The sequence below is a fragment of the Nannospalax galili genome, unplaced genomic scaffold (assembly GCF_000622305.1).
Source record: "Nannospalax galili isolate Female #2095 unplaced genomic scaffold, S.galili_v1.0 scaffold231, whole genome shotgun sequence".
In the NCBI taxonomy this organism is placed as follows: Eukaryota; Metazoa; Chordata; class Mammalia; order Rodentia; family Spalacidae; genus Nannospalax; species Nannospalax galili.
The window spans coordinates 2,321,756-2,338,948 of record NW_008330120.1 but is presented as its reverse complement, the minus strand read 5'-3'; the positions used below and the strand labels follow the sequence as shown (position 1 = coordinate 2,338,948).

General features: G+C 46.0%; 1 protein-coding gene across 1 annotated transcript in view; it reads right to left on the bottom strand.

Annotated features, from left to right (window-relative positions):
* Apcdd1l (APC down-regulated 1 like) overlaps positions 1-17,193 on the bottom strand; it is a 57,115-nt gene that overhangs the window by 16,327 nt on the left and 23,595 nt on the right. The window lies entirely within an intron of this gene.

Genomic DNA, 17,193 nt, shown 5'->3' with positions numbered 1-17,193 from the left:
GTGTGTGTGTGTGTGTGTGTGTGTGTGTGTGTGTGTGTGTGCACCTGTGTGCACATGTATGTGGAGGCCCTTGGACAGGGTTTCTCACTGGCTTGGATTTCACCAAGTAGGCTAGGCTGTTTTTTTTTTTTCTTTTTTTTTTTTAACCATGTAATTTATTTTTATGTGTATGAGTGCATTGCCTGCATGTATGTGAGTGCACCCATGTTGTGCAATGCTGCGGAGGTCAGAAGAGGGCCTCAGATTCCCCTGGAACTGGAGATAAGGTCGGTTCATAGCCACCATGTGGGTGCTGGGAATCAAACCCAGGTCCTCTGCAAGAGCAGTCAGTGCTCTTAACCGCTAGGCTGGTTTTTTAAACATGGGTGCTGGAGATCAAACTCAAGTTCTCATGTTTTACCACAGGCACTTTAGCGACTGAACCATCTCTCCAGCCCACTTAGACGACCTTTAAAAATATAGTAAATTAGGGGCTGGAGAGATGGCTCAGTGGTTAAGAGCACTGACTGCTCTTGCAGAGGACCTGGGTTCAATTCCCAGGCCACATGGCGGGCTATGAACCATTCTTGACTCCAGTTCTAGGGGAATCCGAAGCCCTCTTCCGACCTCTGCGGCATTGCATGACACGGATGCACTCACATACATGCAAGCAATACACTCATTCATATAAAATAAAAATAATAAATAAAATAAAAAAAATATAGTAAATGTACTTGGGAGGCAGAGGCAGGCGAATCTCTGTGAGTTCAAGACCAGCCTGGTCTACATAGCGAGTCCCAGGCCAAGGACTCTCAAAAAGACAAGAAAAAAATAATACAGTAAATCATGTCTAACATAATTATGGCCGTGTGTGGTTATGTACTTCTATTACAGCACTAGAGAGTCAAGGCAGAAAGATTGCTGCAAACTCAGGGCCAGCCTGGGCTATGTAGTGAGACTACCTCAAAAAAACCTGCCAATCCTCCTACATAAATTTACTTCTTTAAGCATTTTATAATGCACAATTTGGTGGCGTTTAGAGCAGTCACAGTACGGGGCGCCTCATCTAGGTCCAGGATGCTTGGTCATCATGCAGTGAAGCCTGTGCCCGTCACCTGTCTCTCCAACCCTCTCCTCAGAGCCCGAAGCCACCAGTCGGCACTGTCTCTAGCATCACGGGGCCCATGGGCATCGGTGCCATGCAGGTGGGCAGTGAAGGCCTAGGAGAGCTTGCACAACCAGCCCCAAGAGAGCAGGCTTAGGCCCAAAGTGGGAAGAAAGAAAGATGCTTGTGGTGGGGGAGGGAGGTGGGCTGCGGCTATCTAATCTTTGGGGAAGTCAAAGAACAGAAGTCTGGGGGATGGCACCGTGGGTAAGAGTACTTGTAAACCCAAGTTTGGATCCCCCAGCATCTGCATAAACAGCCTGATGTAGCTTCATGTGTCTGTGACCTCAGGGTTGGGGTGGGTGGCGGAGACAGGAGGATAGCTGGAGCTCGCTGACCTGCCAGTCTAGCTGAAAGACGGTCAGCTCCAGGTTCAGTGAGAGACCCTGTCTCAAGGGAAGAAAGAGCAGCTCAACTGTGGAGGGCATCTGGCAGCTTCCTCCACACATACGAGGATAGGTGCAAGTGCGCTAATCACGTGTGAAGACGTAGACACATACAAGCATACATAAATGTGCACACACACACACACACACACACACACACTCAAAGCAGAGCCATCGTTCTCTCTTCTCCTGACCCACTTGTTCTGAAGTTCTCAAAGTGGATCTCAGTGGCTCTTTGGTTGAGCTTTTAGAGCACCAGATTAAGAAAAACACATTTCATTGACCGCCGTGTGACATGATGGTTATGTAAAATAGACGGAGGGAGGTGCAGACAGTAGGGGATGGGAATGCTCCCCTTTCCCTGGGAACGCATTTGCTTCCTGATGCATCCTTGAGGGCTATGGCTTGCTCTGAGTTTATGAACTGGGATGTGCTGTAGGGAAATACTGTCCCTTCTCAATTTACCAAGAGACCATTATTTCTATTTACCGCAGCCCCTGGATAGGATTTTATTCTTCAATCTGGAGGCCATTATTAGCAACATTTTGTTGCCCTGGTTCCACAGTTTTGGCCCTGAAAGCATCTAGAGTTAATCTCCAACGTTTTCCCCACCTGCCTTTGTCAGGTTTCAGCAGGCTGAAGATGTGCACTCACTTTGTATTTTCCCAGCCTTCCTGGAGCCGGTCTCTGGGTCCCACTGATGGAGATCGGTGTGTGGAGACCAGGATGCAGAGCCAGGAGCTCAGCTCCCTTCAACTGTGCACCACTCTGGACGTCTCAGTGCACCTCTCTCCCTTCTTCCCCTCCCTCCCTCTTCCCTCTCTTTCCCTCTCCCTCCCTCCCTCCCTCTTTGTTTCTCCTTCCTCCCTCCCTCTCTCCCTCCCTCCCTTCCTTCCTTCCCTCCCTTCTTCCTTCCTTCCTCCCTCCCTCCTCTCTCCTTCACCCCTCACTGTCTCCAGTAACCCACTGCCCCCATCTCTTGCTCACTGATGCCCCTCCCAGCATAATGCTTGATTGATATCCTCAAAATAATTTCAAGATAAACATGGTGGGGCAAACTTTTAATCCCAGCACTCAAGAGGCAGAGGCAGATGGATCTCTGTGAGATCAAGGCCAGCCTGGTCTACATAGTGAGTTCCAGGCCAGTTGGGGCTATAGGGAGACTCTGTCTCAAAAAACCCAAACCAGCCAAACCACAACCAAAACCACCCCCTAAAACAAAAATAATTTTGAAGTCCTGTAAAGTTCTCAGAATAAGCCTCCACCTAACAATGTTCCCTGCACACTCCTTACCCCAACTACCTTGGTTAACTTCAGGAGTGGCTCAGGCTCACTGAGAACACTGTCCCTCATGGCCTTATGTACACCTCTCCCTCCACTTAGGGCCAGGCCTGGGGTCGGGATGCAGTTGTTGGGATTTTGAGGATGGTGCTGATGGGGAAAGGCAGCCAGTCTGGGAGTCCTGGGAGTTGGGGCCCAGGAACTCCTCGGAGAGGAAAGAGATGAAGGAAAGCAACGGGGATGGAATATGAACATCAGGTCAGGGCTGGACCCAGACTTAAACCCTAATGCTAGCTACTAGGATCCTAATGCTTTGGATCCTGGCGTACACTGGGACGCACCCCAGCTTAACCAGCCTCCAACTTGGTTCCAGCCTCTCCCAGGTAAGGTTCTGTAGCCCCATGGCATGGTCCAATAGAAACAGTACACATACCATCTGTGTAAAGTCACAGATATGGACATCATGGGTGCCTGGTGCCTTCTAACAACACAGTCAGAAAGCTGAAAAGAAACAGGTGAAATTGATTTTAGCAGATATTTTCCCAAGTCCCCAATATCACATGCAAACCCTGAATGAGACATCTCCTGTGCTCCTGTTTCATAGAACAAACCTGGCCACGCATTCCACGTTTACAGCTCCACTCCACTGAGGTTGGTCATGTCTGCAGTGACTGCTGGGCTGTTGTGTGAGACAGACCCAGCTCAGGAATGGAGTATGCCCATCACTGTCTGTAGTGTTAGAGGTTTTCACATTGGTTCCTAAGACCCCTGAGGCCATCTTTGGGAAAACAGGGGATTCCACTGAGTGGAGTCAAGTCTGCTACCCTGACTTTGACCCAGCATACCCACCTTCTGCTCTGTGCATAAACCAGGATTCCCTCCCTCCCTCCCTCCCTCCCTCCCTCCTTCCCTCCCTCCCTTCCACTTTGGTTCCTTTTACTAGTCCCCCCAGTACCATTTTTTTTTCTTTTGAGTCAGTGGCTCATGTAATTTAGGCTGACCTCAAACTCACTATAGTCAAGAATGACTTTGAACTCCTAATCCTCTTGCCTCCACCTCCCAAGTGCTGACTGGATTTTTTAAAAATGTGCTTGATTAAAATAGAAACAAATAAACAAAAAGTCAGAACCTCTCTGGTTTACTTCAAATTCTCAACCTGAGGTAACTCCACCTGGAAAGTTTGGACTTGAATGCGACACACATTTTAAATAAAAGTTTTAGCAGCAGCCTCCACCCGACAGTAAACTCCCTTGATTAGAGGAGGCCTTTCTGCACACTGAGATGCTGGCCAGCAAGCCCAGAAACTGGCTGTCAGAGAGGCAGTTCTTGGCACACAGCAAGATGTGCTTCGGGATGAGGTCACCACACATGAGGCATGCCAGAGTGTTCATAGGATCTCCCCCTAGAAGTCTCAGATTGGCACACGTTGACAGTCCCACAAATCACAGAACGAAGGCAAATTTGGAAGCCACCAACCCCGCAGCGCTCCTCTGCTGTGCCCGACTCAGCCACAACCTCCCCACGGGTTTCATGGAGTCTTGTTATTCATCTAATCCAAGGTTTTTGTGTTCATGGAGGATGTGTATATGTGTGTGTGTGTGTGTGTGTGTGTGTGTGTGTGTTTACATTTCAATCCTGAGAAACTCAGAAATGGAGTGTTCTAGAATGAGTGAGGTCTACTTCCTGCTCCTGGCACTTTCCCAGGCCTTCGGCATGTGTCCTTTTCTGTTGGGTGACCTCAGGGTGGACGGTTGCCCAGAGGACCTCGGGAGGGACTGGACACCTGCATCAGTGATTTCCAGATGTGGAAGGAACAAGAGCTTTCAGATGACGAAGTCACGCATGTGGGAAGGCTATCGAGGGGACAGCATGGCTCCTCACTGTCCTCCCCAGTGCTCCATGTGCCCCAGGATGAAGCAACCAACTGCGGTGACGGTGGGCCTCGCGTGGAGTCTGCACTGTGGCCATGCGGTCTTGTGCTTGACCCAGTGTGGGAAGCCCTTCCTCAAAGGGAATGATTCTCCCCCAGGACATCTTCCTGAGGCCTGTGTTTAGCATTTCCTGCTAAGGGAAGAGGACGTGCATGGCTCTCCAAATAGGAACAGAATAGGGGACTTGGGGAGACCAGATTTGGCCTACTCAACCAGCCCAACGGCCAGGTTTTTCTGTTTGTTTGTTTAAGAATGTTCCAGTACAAAAACCGTTCCCATCGAAATTCTCCTTCGGCCCCATGGTAATGCTAATTACTCTGCTCTGGCCTGGGGTTTCCCCCCAGATGAAAACTGGAAAATTCTAGCCGGAGCCTAGCTGTTTCAAAATAGCCCAAGCAGCAGGGTGATTGATGGGAGTTTTTCCTTTCCACCCAGATGTTCTGGAGTCTTGCGGGCAAGGCCTGGTTAGCCTGGTTCTTGGGCTCCTTCAGTGCCCTTGTTCCCACATTCCCAGGCAGGGCCTTAGACGTTCATAATCCACATGCCCATGGTCAGTGCTCCCCATGCCAGCCTTCCACCTGGACCCGGAGGAGGTGGGTGGAGATGGTGCTTTGTACTTGGTGATAGATGTCTGGGCTCTCTGGCCACTGTTTCTGCCCCAAGGGGTGGAGCTCTGAGTCAATGTTTGCTAAATGTGTCTAGAAGCGCCCATAGCGCCACCAAATCCTTGTTGGTTCTCTTGGCAGAAGACACAAGTTTTGACTGCTCTGTAGAACAGGAATTTGGCACCAGTGGCACAAGGTTCTGACGCATGCAGGAGGAAAGAGGACATACGGGGTGTTGGGGAAGACTTCCCAATGGACCTGGAGACGGTGCTTGAGAAGGGATCTTGGAGGAGCCCACCTCTAGGAGCTGGGTTCTTCTTGGGGACTTGGGGATTGGGTGGCCTTCAAGTCTTGCCCAGAAGGACCAAGAATCTTCTCAACTACCAGAAATATTTAGAAGGTTGGAGGTCTCCATGGGAACATGGAGACTGGAGCTCTCCTTGAGTCATCTTGGGTGCTGAGAACTCACGAAGACGCAGGGGGTGACCAGGAGCTACCCCAGCGTGGGGGAAGCACACCACTGACTGGGCTGTTCTTGGGAGTCCCCACAAGGGGGCCCTCTTTAGCTTCGGTTGGGGTGGTTGGGAGTCTGGGTGGAAACCCATCATGCCTCTTCCAGAGTTGGCCTCCAGCCGAGGGCCATTGACTTCCCTTGGTCCACTCAGTCTTTGAAGAAGATGGAGCCCATTGAAGGCCAGCTCTGGGACTCATGCTTTCTCCCACACTGAGGGCCATCATGCCCAATCCAAGGAAGAACATATTTTGAGCTGGAGAAGGACAATGGGTTACCCAGTCTACTCTCTTTTCAAAGACATTTGCAATGCAGATCAAAAGCTTCAAGTTGAGCTAGAGACACAGAGAGAGTCTGTAAACAATGAAACAAAACATCTCCACTCCTGGGTCTCTCCCCAAAGACACTTAGAGAGGGGAGCTTTGGGGCCAGAAGCATGGAGATTTAAATGCAAGAAAATTATTGTGATTTAACAAATCAATTTTTCTTATATAGTGTTGAGATTAAGTTCGTGGTCTCTTTCATACATTCAAAATAAGGAATTTCCCTAGAGTGAGATCTTGTGGGAAAGCCTATATCATGTTTCAAAAACCCATTTTGTTAGGAGATACCAGATTTTAAGAGAAATAGTAATATTTAATTACGGCATTAGTTTACCATCTAGAAAATTAATGCGCTTTCTGATTTCAGGGGAGAGGATGGTTATGAGTCTGAACCCTATTTTTTAAATTACCATACAAATAGAATCCCAAAGACGCAAATATTGGCTTAAGTGTTGCAGACATGGTACTGGGAAATGTGTTGGCTTCCTAAATGTTAAATAAACAAGCTTGTCACTCTTGCCTTCCCTTGTGACCCTGGCCCGTTGGTGCTGATGTTCCAGGAAGAGTACCCAGCTGGCTAAGGGGACATCATGTGTTGACTGGATGATCACAAAGGATTAGTCAAGGGCATAACACAGCTGCCCTTAGAGCATACCTCTATAAAGCCCTAATTTGTGCAGCTCAGGTTGACGTAGACACTCGGTCTGCCCCTGTGTTACAGAACAGAAAGCAAAGGCTTAGAAGAATCCAACAGGGTCTGGCTTTTCCCACACAGTGTCAGTAGAAAGATCCCCAAAGCCAGGTAACTGTGAACCACGGCCTCTTTCTACCTGCACCTGTGGCCCCCTGCCTTTGGCATTTATTGAGGACTTATTGCATATGTGGTTACCAGGTTGTAGACATCTTCTTCCTTCCAAGGCTTTGGCTCTGATGTTTCCAGTTGGGAGTAGACCATTGGGTTGGTATGTTCTGCCCAGTGCCTATCCAGTTCACCAGAGGGAGTTGGAGAAGGAGGTTGGGACTTGCTGCCTGCATGTTACTTGAGGGTCTTGTGTAAAGAGAGACAGCTCCACGGATGGAGGACCAGGTAATGGGCTCTCTGGGCAGAGCTGTGGAGGTGGTAGGGAGGTGTGAAACACAGAAATAGAGGGCGAAGTAATTAGTTCTAGGCTGGGCGAGACTCAAGGGCTGTCATGGGGAGAGATACAGAGGTGAGGGGCTGCAGGGAGCGAGAGCTGAGGCCTTGCCAGCACTCTGGGTTTCTGGAGTGTCCTCCAGGCAGAGGAGCTAGGGTGGGGTAAGGTCAGTGTGTTCTCAAAAACCTTGTGTTCCTAAGGACACTGTGCTCATGGTGCGTGGTGTGTGTGTGTGTGTGTGTGTGTGTGTGTGTGTGTGTGTGTGTGTATGTCTCCAGGGGGCCAGGATGGACATTGTACATTTGATTAGTTCCTTGCTTATTCTGACTCAATTCAATAACTACCATAGCCAGCCTGGGGTGGTGTTAAGATGTAGCAAAGGGAGACCAATAGATTTTAAAAAATAAGTTAAGTGAAAAATGAGTTCCTTGATTAGAAGAAAAACATCAACTCAATTTTAGGACAGCATCAGAAATGACCAAATTGGCTTGGTGGCCCACAGGCCACAGGTGATCAGAGACCAAGGCTCTGAGGCCCCTGTTGCTTCTGTTAAGAATGACATCGGCATACCTGTCAGGGACCAGGCCATGGGTAGGACACAGTGGCAGGGGCTGCCTACAGGAAAGCAGGAAATCAGCCTGTGGAATGGTGTAGGGCATACGCAGGTGCTTGGCCAGGGGCCCAGGAAAGCAGGGTGTCATTCCTGAGATGAACTGGGGTGTTCTGTTTTGGGGTGTGCTATTTGTGCACCGGGGATGGCACAGGGTGGGGCAGGACCCCAACATATACAAACACAGGGGAAGAGTGTCGTCAAGCAGGGGCAACAGCGTCCACAGGTTCTGAAGGGAGACGAGATGGCCAAGGAGGGACAGAGATGCAGAGCAAGTGCTTTCGCAGGTAGGGCACCTGTGGAGCACAGGACACTGGTGTAAGTCTGGTTTCTGGTCACTGCTTGGACAAGCCTTTGATCTCACTGCCTCCTACCCAGGCTCAGAGTACATGGCACTAGGGTTCAGTGTGGGGATGCAGGTCCTCTCTGAATTTTTTCTCTGCAGCAATGCATGGCCCTTGGAAAGGAGGCCATTTGCTTTTGTTGAATGAATGAATAAATCTTTCTAGAGTTTTTTTTTTTTTTCACACATACAATATACTTACTTGTTTTTTATTTTTTCAAAAATGGATCATCCCGTACATATTATCTGAAATCTATTGTTTTAATCTAATAATAGATTTTAGGGATCTTTGCAGAAGGTCGATCGTTTCTTCTTTTTTTTTAAGGCTAGAGGGACTAATGCATATTTATTTATGGTCTGCAGGGGAGAATTGAAGATGATGGGATAGGAGAACCCTGAGGCGGATAACGGAAGGGTGCAGGTGTCCTCGTCAAGAGGAGCCCAATAAAATGGGCCAAACTCTCCAAATAAAAGCAAGGAATTTTCAAAACATATGAAATAGGTATAAAATGAACCGTGTAGGCTGTGTCCTTCTCCAGAGCCCCGGTGGCTTCCCGCACAGTGAATAACATTCACCATTTCATATATATTTTCCCAGAAAGCAGCTCCCCGCCCATCTCTGCCTATATATATGTATGTGTCTTTTATTTGGCTCTTAAAATGTTTTTATGCATGCCATCTCTCTGTGCACATCGTTCTGCCCTTTGCTTTTTATACTTAAATTATCAGAGACACTTTTTCATCTTGGCTTTAGCTCTTGATAGAGAAGGCAGAATTCTAGCAAACAGATGAATCCTAATTTCATTAACTGCTCCTCTGTGATGACTATGAGGCTGTGGGCCATTTCTATCTTTGACCCCTGATTTTTTTTCTTGCTATTATCAAAAACAATACACTTTTCCAATGTATTGTGGTGTAAAGTTGTGTGTGTCCAATGGAGAAGCTCCTAGCAGCTGTGTGTGTAGTGATTACCAATAATTACCAATGAATGTGGCCATATTGTCTTTCAAGAACTACTGTTTCAATCTCTCTTCTACCAAATATGTGTGGGAATGCCCAGTCCTTCCACCTCTGGCTACACCAGACACTCTCAAGTATAAAAGCGACACATACTTTTGAAATAAGGTCTCACTGAGTTGCTCAGGTTGGCCTTGAACTCAATCTTCTCACTTCAGCTTCCCAGGTACTGGGTTGACAGGTAGGCACCACTAGACCTGGCTTCTGAGAATGCTATTTTGATTTTTGCCACTCTGACAAATGAACGTGGAAGCTTGTGGTTAGCTGCACACTTTGTTTTGTTTCCACAGGTAAGGAAGGGACACTGGTTGGTAAGCTTTGCCACTGTGGAGGCCCATCCCTCTGTGCATCTTCACAGCCACCTCTCTGACTCAGGCCATCGCTATTTCCAAGTTGTAGGGCTTCTGTGACCTCATGCTGTCCCTCTGGTATGTACAGAGCTACCTGCAATTCGTACTCTGTGAAACCGCAAGAATGATCTTTCAAATTGGTGTTCTGCCTCTGCAACAGTCATCTGAATATTCAGAGGGATTGTTGACTGCAAACAACTAGATGCCACCTAAATGATTCTTTTTCAAAAGGCAGGGAACCATCTAAGTGCTCTGGACGCCAAAGAGCACTGAAGTGGGACCTGTGGAAACCTTCCTGGGGGTAAATGGGAAGGTTGGCTTTGCCTGTGGTATGAGGGTTGGGGGATGGGCTAGATTCCTCTTGGTTCCTATAAGAAACAAATATAAACAATGTTCTAAGGAAGCACCATCATTTAGAGTTCAGGACTTTCTAAGAATAATCAAGAAAACGTGAGGCCAAAGTAAAGATCACCAAAGACACAAGTTGGCAACTCATTATGGAGCAAGAGTTAGAAGAAACAAAAAGTTCATGTCCTAAGGACACCAGCGATTGCAATTCTCTATCCCAGACTGTGTAACAATATATAGTATCCAATGAAGCAAAGTACACACAATTTGGAACTGAACAAGCATCACGAGACTGTGAAAACCATCAAGCAAATACAAAAAGAGTCAGATGAACACGAATAAAGAAAAATATAACTGTCAGCATGAAAACATTGTAGCTAGATCTTGGAATAGATTAGATGCTGTTGAAAAGGAGATCATTGAAATGGAAGATAGAAGGAAAGAAATGACTGAAGTCAGAAAAGAAATGGAAGGGCTGAAATTAAGCAAAGAAAGGTGAAAGGCACAGGACCTATAAGAAGAAAGGCTAAGTAATGTTTCCCAGAAGGAAAGAAAAGGGTTAACAGAAGATAAGCAGTCAGTGGAGGGAAAAGCCTAATGCGTTTTCTGAAGGGCCATGGGACACCAAGCCCCAGGGACCGGGAAACTGGCAAGCAACCAAGCAAGGTTAATAAAAATACATCAACACTAGAACCTGCAGAGCACTGAGAACAGGATGAGGAGTAAGTTGTCTTCACAGACTGCATGCCCACCCAAACTGCCATCCCAAAGGCAGAGCAAACAGAGGAAAATTCCAGATCAGCAATATTGATGACACCTACCACCCTGCCTCTGGACAGAAGAGTTCATGAAAAAAGAAAGTTTACTGGAAGACAAATCTGACTAAAAAATAAATTTAAGAACTTGGCATTGGGTTGCATTCCTTTAATTCCAGCACCCAGGAGGCAGAGGAAGGCAGATCTCTGTGAGTTTGAGGCTAGGCTGGTCTATATAGCAAGTTTTAGGCTAGCCAGGGCTGTACAGTAAGACCCCTGTCTCAAAAGAAAAAAAAATTAAGTATGTATTATTTTTTCTTTTTTGAGACAAGGTCTCATGTAGCCTAAGTTAGCTTTTAACTTGATATGTAATGAAGGCTGGCCTTGAATTCCTAATCTTCCTGCCTCCACATCCTGAGTGATGAGATCAAAGGCATGTGACACCATACCCATCTTGAAAGGTCTGATTTCGTGTGTGTGTGTGTGTGTGTGTGTGTGTGTGTGTGTTCTTGTGTGGGGTGGGTATACACATGGAGATCACAGACTGATGCTGAGTGTCTTCAAGTATTTTCTACCTTATTACTTTTGTGTGTGAATGTATTTTATGTGTGTGCCTATGTGTGCACATGTGTGTGAAGGCCAGAGGTCAATGTCAGGTGCTTTCCTCATTCTTTACCTTTGTGTTAAAGAAAAAAATCCCTCTTCAAACCCGAGCTCACCAATTCAGTGACACTGGCTGGCCAATGAGCCCCAGGGATCCTCCCGTCTCCATTTCCCTAATGCTGGGATTATAGACATGTGCCAACATGCCCAGCTTTTATGTGTATACTGGGGACAAATCTTAGATCTTAATGTTTGTATGGCAAACACTTTACTGAGTCATCTTCTCAGTCCCCTGAAAGGTCTGATTTTTATAACAGAATAATGAGTAAAGAATTTTTTTTTTTTTTTTTGGTTTTTTTTTTCTTTTTAAATAAACACTTTATCAAGAATTTCACACATGCATATAAGGTATTTTGAGCAAATCCATGCCCACTCCCTCCCTCCAACTCCTCCCATATCTCCCCATCACTTTTGTCTGATAACTTCATGTACTCTTACTTCTTCTATTTGCTTATTTATCTGTCTATCTATCTATCTATCTATCTATCTATCTATCTATCTATCTATTTATTTATTATGGGTTTTTTGGCTACTCTAACACCCCCCCCTCTGAAGAGGTAACTCTAAAATCTTTTAAGGATTAGATAAAAGCTCCCAATATTTTCAACATTTTTGGCCTTTGGAATGGAGTATGTTACTAAAAGTTCCAAGGACATTGTGAATTTTAGCCAAAAAACTGGCTACTTTTCTTTGACGTCTTTTTACCCTGACTGCCTAGCCAATTCCTACCTCCTATTCTTATCACACCATCCTCTGAAGGGGTTACCCAAATTGCCAACAGGGAATCGGGATGCACACCGCTCTGGCTTCTTCCATGCTGAACAGGGACACAGGCTGAGGCAACTGGGGTACCCCTTCAGTGGGTCTATCTAAAAGACTCCAAAATTGCATAATTCTTATCTCTGAGTAAATAATTTTTTAAAATGTTGTAACCCTAAGGGAAGGAGGAGTAAAGCAGCCATCTTTAATTTGGTGGAGTCAGAAAAGAAAACAGTAAGAAGATAATGAGGAGCTGTGAAGGTGGCAGGTACATGTGGGAGGAGAGGTCAGGGCAGGGTTCTGAAGACTTGGCAGAGAAAGATTATGGACAACCAAACCAGCCCCTCAAACACCGAAAAAAAAAAAAAAGAATAAAAGGAAAACCACAAGAAAAGAGGAAAAGAGCCATTCAAGCACGGCCTTGAGTAGTCAGGCCTGTCATCCCAGCTACGTGGGAGGTTGAGGCAGGGGGATCATGAGTTCAAGGCTTGCCTGGGCTACACAGAGTTTAAAACCAACCTGGATAGTTTAGTGGGACCTTGTCACAGAATATAAAAAAGAGGGTGGGGAGTAGTTCAGTGACAGTATGCTTGCCTACATTTGTGAAGCCCTGAGTTCAGTACCAGGAAAAAAATAAAAGCATATGAAGTCCAATTTTTAGAAGATAAAAGATGATTAAAAACAAATTTGTATAATGTAAATGTTTTACTTACTGACGAATGAGATGGTAAAACTGGATTTAACACTCCCCACCCCCAGATCTGTGCTATTTACAATGGACACACATGATTCAGGGGACTCAGACCGATAGAAAGTAAAAAAATACACAGAGTGCTGAGTAAAGGAGAGTAGGTGGCCACCGCGTGTCAGAGGGAGCAGGACATGCAGCTGAATACTTACTAGGGATGAAGGAGTGACTGTACCAAAGGTCCAGTCTACCAGGAAGAGGGAACATACACCAAACAAAGACTGCTACAGGGTAAGTCGATGCTGGGAAGTCCATCATCATAACAGAGATTTTAGCATGATTCTTTCAATTTAGTGGTGGGGAGGGTAGCAGTCGAACCTGGGGCCTCGTGCATGCCAGCCATGCACTCGTCACAGAACTGCTTCTCAATTATGTGTAGGTCAGGTAGGCAAAAGGTTAGTAACCAGGGAGATTTAAAAACACAAGGAAAGAATTTACATGTGTACATGTGTATATATATATGTGCTGTGTGTGTGTGATGGCTAGAGTCAACTGTCAATTTGATAGGCTCTCGAATCACCTAGGACATGTCTGTGAGGGAATACCTAGATGTAGGTTAGTTCGTGGGAATGTCTGTGAGGGATTATATTGGTCAGGTTAATTGAGGTGGGAGACCTTCCCACTCTGGGCAGGATCGTTCCCTGGGATGGGGTACTGGAATGCGAGACAGTGAGCAGAGCACTACATCCATCTCTCTCTGTTCCTGACTGCAGGTGCAATGTGACCAGCTGCCTCGAGTTTGCCTTGACTTCCCCAACATGATGGACTACACCATGGAACTGGGGTCCCTGAGTTGCATTTTCTCAGGGTATTTTATCACAGCAACAGGGAAAGGAACTGAGGCAGTGTGTACAGACACGTACACACGTTGCAGCGCCCAGTACTCAGAGAATGTAGTTTTTTTCTCAACATTTACAAGTACAAACCCCACAAAAGACCATAAAATAAGTCTCAACAGACTCGAAGACTTGTCTCTGTACAGGCTATCTTTCTGATCACTGTACAAATCAGATGCAGTAATGAAGATATTTTTAAATTTGTTAATGTGTCTGGAAATTAAAACACTTCTAAACACAAGACATCAACGAAAGAACCCAAATCAAAAGATCATATACTCAGATCTTGGAACTACCTAAGAAGTAGGAGGGACACACGTGAACTTTGTGGGCTATAGAGAGTGAGGCTTTCAAGAGAGCCTGTGGATTGACTGCTCATGTTTACAAGAAGAAAGCCTGGCAATTACCATCTACCATGAGGAGTTAGAGAAAGAGCACACTCAAAAGAAGGTGGGAAGGGAAGAGCTAAGGAGAAAACAGGTGGGAGAGGAGCAGGGTCCACACTGGGTTTCTGACAACCTGACAAACTAGACCAATGTCGCGTGAGACTCATCAAAACGGAACAGAAGAGAATTAGAGTGGGTGGGTGGGACGGAAGAGGCAAGCAGAGGACTCATTGTCGAGCCTGCAAATTAAAGTTTGTAAGCAATATCTGTATCTATGTCTAGTCTAAATTGTTTTACAGCTGTTAAGAAACGGAATAGCACTTTCAAATCTTCCTCCCACCTCACAAAACATAAACAGACAAAAGACAACACGAGGCCAGTGGATTTCTACAGATGCTTTCTGCCAAACTTTAGAGAGACAGAGCCCTGAGATTTGACGTAACCTGTTCCCAAGGGCAGAGGTGGGGGGGGGGCAACCTGTAATTCAGTCTGAGGCCTCATTACCAAGGGCAGGTGCAGGGTCTGTGGAGCCTGAAGTTGATTCAGTTTGGTGGAGGGACCCTCTCACTGGAAAGAATGCAAATTTATACAGACGCTCACAGTTGGTATTCAACCTAATAAATTAGATCAATCTTGGGTGAGATTCATTAAAACAAACAGAAGGAAAATAGAACGGGTGAACTTCTGTTTACTTGTGCTTCTGGGGCCTTTACATGTGTTATGTAAGAGTCATATCCCCAGCCCCAAATATTTATTTAGTATAAGAAAAAAATCATAAAATCTAGAAGGAATGCCATTTTTCTTAATGAACAGCCTGACGCCTCTGAGTTTCCCACTATGTATTTTATGTTGCGTCTCCTTCGGTAGCCTCTGTATGCGCCAAAACTTTACCGTTTCACTTTTTATAGCAAGAGGTCAAAGGCCAGTCAGTCGTTCTTATCCCTTTGTTAATCGAATCTATATGTGTGCATATTAAAATTTTTCACTATTTAAAAATATTTTATTTTCATATGTATGGTATGTGCTGTGCACATGTGTTGCATATATGGTACATGCATGCCAGTACCATGGAGGCCAGAGGAGGACACTGTGTTGCTTTATTGCTTTGAGACATACATCACACTGTGTGCAGCTGTCCCACGCATAGTGTGATGTATGTAAGTAAGTCAGAGTGAGACATTAGAGAAGGAGGAAACATATTTGACTAGGGAGGTTAGAATAGCTCATGTCTTCCATGTTTGCAAAACCTTCAGGTTGCCCAGCGTCTTGATGTTGCAATATGACATTGTCATCTACAGAGTTCACACTTGAGAACTGTGAAACCGAGTTATAAAACAAGCAAATAACTCAACCAAAATCTCAGGCTGGGGAGATGGCTCAGCAAGTCTGAGATCTCACCCCTCAAGCTGGACGACCTGAGCTAGAGCCCTGGAACCCACACAGAAAAGGTGCCGTACGTCTGTGACCCCAGCGCTCCTTTGGTAGATGAGAGGGGGAGGCAGGAGATCCCACTGTAAGCTCATGGGCCAGCTCTTCTGGCGCAAAAAACATAGCAGCAGAAAGAGATGGTGCCTCTAAAGGTGGGAGGAGAGAACAGACCCCTGAAGGTTGGCCTCTGACGTCTACATGTGCATTACGGTATGCGTGTGTCACACACACACACACACACACACACACACACACACACACACAGACACACCATTCAAGAATCTCATGACGTTTAAAGTAACTTATGACTTTGTGTGCAGCCCCGTCCATAGCTGTCTCTGGGCATACGCAGCTTGTGGGCTGGCTGCAGGCTGGCTGTGCCTGCATTAGCCATGTGAACAGGTTGCTAGGGTTTCCACAGCCCCACCCTGCTCTTCGGAAGAGACACTTGGAAGACCCTGAAGCCAGTGGAGGCCAGAGTGACAGAGGGGTATGAAGGAGGGTCTGAAAGAAGGGTCTCCTGTATGGATGCAGCCGCGTAAATCTCACATAAAGCCCCAGTAAGTAGAAACCGGTCATATTTAGCAGAGCTGGCGCACCATAGCTGTGTTGGGTTTATCCAATAACGCCAGCGGTGCCATTAGAAAAATCTGCGAATGCCACTCACCACAGCCTCGGACTCAGAGGCTCTTTCGAAGATGCAGAGAAAGCGTTTGGTAAAATTCCACATGCATTCACAATCAAAAGCCCTTATCAAAGAGAAATAGTTCGCCGTGTCCTTAGGCTGATTAGGAACATTATAATCTCCACACTGAATGCTGTTTTTTAATGGCGAAATACTGAACTTTGGAGATCAGGAATAAGACAGGGTTGCTCTCATCACAATGAATGGCAATTTCATTAGGCGTCTTAGGGACGGTCCCTGCAGGAAAGCCCGGGAAAGAAATCAGAGGCATGAAGATTAGAAAAGAATAGAATTGGCCCTATTTGTAGATGATATGATTGTCTGTATAAAAACTCAATATCTATAGACAAATTCTTAGAAATAAGAAGTGTTTAGCAAGATAGACGAATAAAAGAAAGCAATGTACAAAAATCAATTACATTCCATAACAGCAACAAATAGGGGCGAAAAGACATTTACAATGGCGGTAAAAGGCGCAGGACACCTAGACCACAATTCCTAGGAATATGTGAGACGGTTGGAGGAGATTATAAAAATTTATTGAAAGACATTAAAGAAGATATAAATAAATGAAAGGAGATATATTCATGGATAGAAAATAAAATATCAAGAGACATGTCTGTTCTCCACCAAGGTACAACAGATTCCAGTGAGAAACCCCAAAGAGTGTCTTGTTTTATTACTGTTGTTTTTTGGGATTTTGACAAGATGATTATAAAACACGAAAAAGCAAAGATGTCAAAAACTGAGGGGAAATGAGCTGATGCGGGGAGAGCTGTGGAGCAGGGCGGTCCAAGAGCTGCTGCAGAGCTCGGTGACTGTAACAGTGCATTCTGCAAAGGGAGGAACAAACGGATGGGGGGAGGGGGGCAGAACTCAGAGCTCCTGTGAGGAGCCTGGGGAGAGGGAGCCGCCTGCAAGGAGGGACTGCTGGCTATCCACTGGAAG